Consider the following 6,746-nt stretch of genomic DNA (forward strand, 5'->3'; position numbering starts at 1 on the left):
CTTTGGTCATCAAAGCACCGATGCTTAAATATTACCATAATGGAAAGCAAGCGGGGAAATATGAAATGAAATATACGCTTTGAAACGTGATCCCGCTTGACGTGACCATAATGAGTTTGGGCTTCAGGAGCTTCATTAGCTGGATCATTAAGTCAGCTGTGGGTAGATGCTCTCAATCTAATTGATGGGCGCTCGAGAGAGGACGCACTTACTCGCCTAATTTGCATTCCAACTTGAAGGGTGCTTTGCTTCATCGTACTACTCGAGGAGTGGTAAGACTGCTGTTGCGTTTAATATTAAAATTAACATATTTAAATTTTCTAAAATACTCAAGAGAGTTTCATGATCACGTTTATGATAAAATAAAGAAGAATGATCAGATTCAACGCAGGCTATTGTGCGAACATAAAATCCAAGACGTTTGGGGTTTGAAAGTGAACTGCGCATGCGCGACTAAATACTATTTTTTTCGGGGGTTGCTAAAGTTAGCGCGAAAATGCATAATACAGAATACAACAACATTGCATTGTAGTGTACATGCATACAAAACAACGTTTATATGTTATATGTCATTGTAGTACTTTGCAAAATATTTCGATTTTATTGATTTATTTAACCGTCTGGAAGGCTCCTGGAGAAGCTCTAAAAGGAAAATATGAAGTGGAAAAAATACATACGATAATCATGTCAATACTTAAAGTAAAATTCTTAATGAGCTTTTTGAGTACAATAATTGTATTTTATGTCAAATTGACAGATCATATATATCTAGTATATTTTACATATCCAGGTGCTTCATTTTCCCTATAAAAAAATATGAAAGTTAAAAATATGAAAGTGAACTTTAATTTGAATAGACACAAACCTGCAAGCTTGTAATAAAGTATAAAAATTACACCCTTACAATATTTATATTGTAAGCATTTTGTATCTCGGAGGATTATATTTGTTTTCTATTTTTCGTTACTAATGTTTAAAAAAAAAAAAACCTCGTGTTTTTGAAGTAAACTGCGCATGTGTATCCAGCAGATGGCGCAAACACATCGTGCACCGCGTGACACCGCGTCGCATCTCATTGCGTAGATCTGTGACGTATTTCCTGAGAAGCAGTGCGAAGACCGCCTCTCCAATCCAGTCCCTGGATAGAGGGGTATATTTTTTATTAATTGTTTGTTTGTTTACTTGATTTTGCCGTTTTGAAACGTTCTAGCATGCGTCCGTAACTATGTTGGCGTATCGGTCCAGTGGTGGCTCAGAAGAACCGGGTCTCAGTGATGCCTTAGCGTTGCGTTACGTGCGACAGAGCAAGCAAACCTATCGCAAAGTTTCCCTATTGTACAGTAGATGAGTGCGCGTGGACTTTAGGATAGTCCAGTGCGTCAGGACACTTGAGTCTGTCCTCTTGACAACACTACTTCGTCGGTGTCTTGAGTTTAGCTTTGTTTTTGGGTCAGTCAAACACGGAGGACTTTCCGTCGTGTCTGTGGACAGACAGGTTTAGTGGATTTACGTTGTATCCAAGGAAACGGAAGATTAGAAGCTGATGCTGTTGAGGTAAGAAATTAATTTAGTAACGTTACTTATGAAGTACTGTGAGGATTGTTGTGTCTTGTGTTGAAATGGCATATGGGTTGTACCGTGCTAATAGTAACGTTAGTCTACAAACTTATGTGAACCACATAAGAATGTATTATGACTACCTCTTTGAATACTTATCTTCCTCTGATAACATTATCTTATTCTATAGAATAGATTTATTTAAAAAGACACATGGGTGAACAGTTGTTAAGTTAAAGCACAAGAAATGTAGAAACAATCGTATGTTGTGTATGTGTTCCCTTAAAGGTTTTTGGACACTTTTAAGTGAACATTCTGATTGTTAACCTTCCTCCCATCTGTGGTTACCCTGCTAGTGTGAACACAAATTTGCACACTTTAAAATTTAAAAAGAAAGAAAAAAAATGTGTGTGTGTATATATATATATATATATATATATATATATATGTATATGTATGTGTATATGTATGTGTGCGTGTGTATATATGTGTGTATGTGTGTGTGTGTGTGTGTAAATTTTAACTTACTTATTTGTCTAGCTGCATTATTTAATGGTATTGTGTGTCATATCATTTTAAACTCTTGTTTTCTTGCACATATGAGAAAAAAATAACTTTGATACTGATTAAAAAAAGTTATCACAAAAATGCCTCCGACAAGTTAGTTCTGAGAGATGCATAGTTTTTTTTTTTTTTTTAAGTGTGGGTGCTCTGTGTTGTCTATTATCAGTGTATGCTCTGTTTTGTTCTGTTGTTGTTAAGTAGAGTGTTCAACATTATTTTATACATTTATTAAAAGTATTGTTATTAATGTAATGCATGAAGTGCATGGATCCCCATGTCAAAGTTAATGTTTTTTTTTTAAACTTTTTTCTGGTGTTTTTCTTACCCTCGAAGTAGTTAAATTGATCATGTTTTCGTTCTTTTTCCTCATGAGACTAATGTTTCAGCCATTACCAATCCAAGTGTAATGCTTGCCAGGAAACAAAGTTTGTCTCTTCTTTGGAACAAGCATTCGCTTGTGTTTTGAAATCAAGAATGGATTGCATATATAAAGCAGACTAATAAAATGTAGGTTCCGTTCAACATTTTCAGATAAAGCAGACTTGTATGAATCTAAAAGTCCCACATTTTGTGTCCTGCCTTGAGTTTTTTTTCCAAGTGGTCGACAATTACCATCAAACATCTCTGTGCCGGTTTCCTCTCCCTGTTAAGTGTTAACCATGTTGTGATGTCATGAGTGGGTGTACTTTGAAATCAGGGCTGGCACAGCTTTAAATTGCTGTCAGTAAAGTTACGCACTTCTTGCTTAATGCTTAGCCTACTTAATCTGGGTTAGACACTCGTGCATTGCTCAAGTGAGTATCGTGTTTTTTTTCTTATCTTGACCTGATAAAAACATTGTGTAGGGGGTTAAGCGACCTGTAGTCTATTACTAAGTTAATATAAATCGCTGTGCATGTTAACTTGCATGTAAACCGTTTTAGTTTCATGTTTTTCTGTGAATGTTTTTTCTTAAACATTTATTTATTTTATTATTATTATAATTTTTAAAAATTTGTTTTTGCAAAATAAGTGTAGTTTTAATGTTTGTGAAATACTTTGTGAAAATGATGGTCTTTGAATATGTACAGTCTAATTTTGTTTATGCATGTGTAGTACTTTGATCTTACGAGGTAAATTGGCTCAGTTGTCAAAGCTTTGTAGTAATATTTCAGTGTTCTCATAAACAGTGTTTACTGATTTGTGGTGATCAAAAACTGCTGTAAGCTGTTTACTTTACAGTAAAGCTGAATTAGTGTACTAGACGTAATACAATTACAGGCTTTATGTAGCCGGAATTCTGTCATTGTTTTTTTATTTTTATTGTTGTTTTCAAATCTGAAACTTAAAATGCTGGGCGATTTCCTTATACATGTATAATTTCAATAAAAACAACAAGAATTAGGTTAAAACTTGACTTTTAGGTACATGTACGTACATACATACTGTTTTATGCAGCATATTGAGTGAATTTGTGTGAAATCCTATCTATGTTTCAGAATATGTATATTTTCTTTCCTGATGGTAAATTTCTGGTATAACAGGTAGTGCGTCTGATTCTGAGTTTCAAAGAAGTCCAGTTTAACACATCTGACAGCATTCTTTTGACATTATGGTGATAATGACATTTGAGAATCAAAGAGCATGTAAAAAAGGACATGTCATTTAAACCAACACCAGCAATGAGCACAACATTTGTCATGAGGAATAATAGAATAATAGCTCTGTCCTGAAAGGAAATGCCAGCAGTTTTGTTTTTGGCCTTTATGTGAAACAGAATGCAAATGTGAGCAGAAGATGGGTTGTTTTATCAGATCGTGAGACATAATTTCAATTGCCTTTCTTGTTTACACAAAGCACTCATTTTTATCCAATGAGACTATGTAACCAGCATTTATGTGATTATGAAAGAGGCCATTAAGGGTGTGGACAGGTCAACCGGACTCGGCATGAATCGCTCCACCTATAGTACGTGCATTGAATAATCAGATAGCCTAGTTCGGCTGACGTGATCCAGACTTGTTCAGGACAAGAAAGTTTTTTTTTTTTCTTCTAAAAGTTATTTTTTTTTCTTTTATAAGATCAAATAAATTGCAAGCCAACTCATCTCAACAGTCAATGAAAGTGGTTTCCGGGGAAAAAAGTCTATTTTTCTCTACCTTCAGTTAAATGAATGGACGAAGCAGAGGGTAAATTGAGTACGCTGCTTTATTACTTATTCAATGGCTTAAGTTTATGGCAAGTTGAGCCTCAAGTCAACAAGAGTCTCGCATCAGCGTTTGCTTGGTCATAAGAGAGGAGAAGCGATGGGATGGTTTTGCAAAGAGATGACAGTCTGTCATAACTGAACATGGAAGTTGATGACTTTTTCTCTAGAAGAATAAGTCAGCTGTCCTCCCTCCCATCTTCAGTTTACTGGTGGTTTACCAGCAAAGATGATGACTTGGCACATCACTTATGGAAGTCAGAAAGCATCTGTTTTTTTTTTTCGTTTTCAGAGATTACACCTTGTAAAATTGAAACTTCGTCTGCTTGTTTTGGGCAGTCGAGACTAAGCTGGTAGTGTTTGGCTCTGCATGATTTTTAGTAGATGGTTGTACAATATTAATGTCTTGGGTTGCATCTAAAGAAGCGTGTACATTGATAGCAATTAAATCGCTGGAGGTTGCACAGAATATTTGTTGCATCCGCTACGATATCCAGCTGTATCAGCCGGCAAATCATGTGAGTGTGTCATGATACTGCACAGTTGCGTGAATTTGCTGTTGCTCAAGTCATGTCAAATTGTCAACTCAATTTGAAAACAAATGCCTTCTGATCCCTGCAAATTTGTCAAGGTGAACACCCTTTATTATTCACAGCTCATGCATTCTGGATTATTTTTTTTTTTGTCTGAAATTTTCAAGTGGTATTTTAGATGTTTTGTGTATGGTCCCCGGTAGACATTGAATGAAATTTACTTCACCTCCTCACATTTTTCCCAAATTCAGTTTTTTCTATTTTAATTTTTCTAGACTCTGTTTTAATGCTTAAATACAATTTTATTCATCAAAAAGCATGAAACTTACAATATTAAATGGCGATTTATTGAAAGTTTAACAAAAAATACATTTTTAAAGCCCTATGAAATGTTTTGTTTTCTCAAATTCAGTTTTATTTTGACCAAATTCTGTTTTCCATTAATTTTCTGGATTCCATTTTAATGGTTTAATTAAATATTAATAATCAAAAGCATCTCTAATTTATCTGATTTTATTAAAAAAAAAATCATTTATTATTATTATTTTATTTTTTCCGCAGAAATACTGTGTTTTGTATTTACATTTTCCTGCTGAATAAATTCTGGTAAGTTTTTCTGGTAAATATTCCTAGTACTATTATTACATTAAGTAGCTAATATTTCTGTCACGGTTTCTTTGTTAAATCAAACTTTGATGGGTTGCTGTTTGTATATCTGACGATAGTTTTACTCAAAAGAAACGGTAAATGAACATGAAGTGACTATAACAGCAGTTCTAGAGATTGTCTATATGTTCATGTACTCATATATTGAGGCGGCAGAGGCTGAAAATACCGCGAGTGTCACATGCGCTTCAATATGTGTGTAGTAAACAAAACCACGTGTCTGCTCTTGTTCATTCACACAGAGACACGCAGAACAAGCAGTCATATTTAAATAGTATTTTTGCGGCTTAATATTCACAGACACTAGTCCATATCGTGTTTTGATTTAAGTGTACTGACCTACTTTTGATTTATTCATCAAAAACTTGGCAAATCCCGTGACATTCCGTGTTATACAGTAAATTCCGTTTTTTTATGACTGGATTCCGCAATTCCATCTGTGTTTTCCGCATCGCGGAAATCATATGGCCCTACTCATAGCCTCTTTTACATTTGTGTCAACTAAAATATGACTAAGGTTCTGTAACTGATAGGGATGCGCCGATCCGATATTCATATCGGGTATCGGCTCCGATAGTGCCATTTTTCTCGGATCGGGTATCGGTCAGAGAGAGCCGATCCAAATCCGAGATTTTATTTTTTATTTTTTTTCGATTGTGCGAATTATTCTGTGTTACTTCTGAAGCCATATGATATCTTAACCCTTTAACGCGTACGATCACACCGGTGTGATCAGTCTTGGCTGGTCCCTGGAGCGTACGATCACACCGGTGTGATTAGAACTTTCAGTGCGTCACGTCATCAACTGCTGAATTTAAATCCGCTTTCGCGCTTTGGCTGGCGGGAGCCAAATTGGACGCGCTGAGCGCTTGTCATATTATCACAAATATTCAGTGTTTTCATCCATATAATGCTTATTTTAGGTTTCAGACATTTAAATACACATAAGTACTAGCAAAACCATACATTTACAGTTTGTAAAATACACGCTGATGTCTAAGGAAACGGCAATAATCATCCTTAAAAATATAATCTGACGACATGTTTTATTGATATCATATACAGATTGTGTGGATAACTATAAAGTTTACTCTGCTCTTCTCCCAGTTTACCGGAGACCTACTTTAACATGTTTCGGTAGGAGAGGATGAATTTGCGTGTTGTAAATCCCACAGCTCGGATTCAGCGCGAACTAACATGGCGGCGCCCATCACCCGGTATAGATCAACTAACACGGTCGA

At 35.4% G+C, this 6,746-nt stretch overlaps 1 protein-coding gene across 4 annotated transcripts in view; it reads left to right on the forward strand.

The window, feature by feature from the left end:
* The first annotated feature begins 207 nt into the window (after positions 1-207).
* The window catches only part of LOC107685214 (furin-1-like), a 117,859-nt gene continuing 111,320 nt past the window's right edge, over positions 208-6,746 (forward strand). For 2 of the 4 annotated variants that reach the window (XM_016481730.1, XM_016481733.1), the window contains exon 1: positions 2,859-2,915. The gene's annotated coding sequence lies outside the window, so the exon portion shown is untranslated. Of the gene's footprint in view, positions 273-1,124; positions 1,555-2,858; positions 2,916-6,746 lie in introns of those variants that run through there. The other 2 variants (XM_016481732.1, XM_016481731.1) reach the window with 2 other exon arrangements.

The sequence above is a fragment of the Sinocyclocheilus anshuiensis genome, unplaced genomic scaffold, assembly GCF_001515605.1.
Source record: "Sinocyclocheilus anshuiensis isolate Anshui unplaced genomic scaffold, SAMN03320099.WGS_v1.1 scaffold333, whole genome shotgun sequence".
NCBI classification, from domain to species: Eukaryota; Metazoa; Chordata; class Actinopteri; order Cypriniformes; family Cyprinidae; genus Sinocyclocheilus; species Sinocyclocheilus anshuiensis.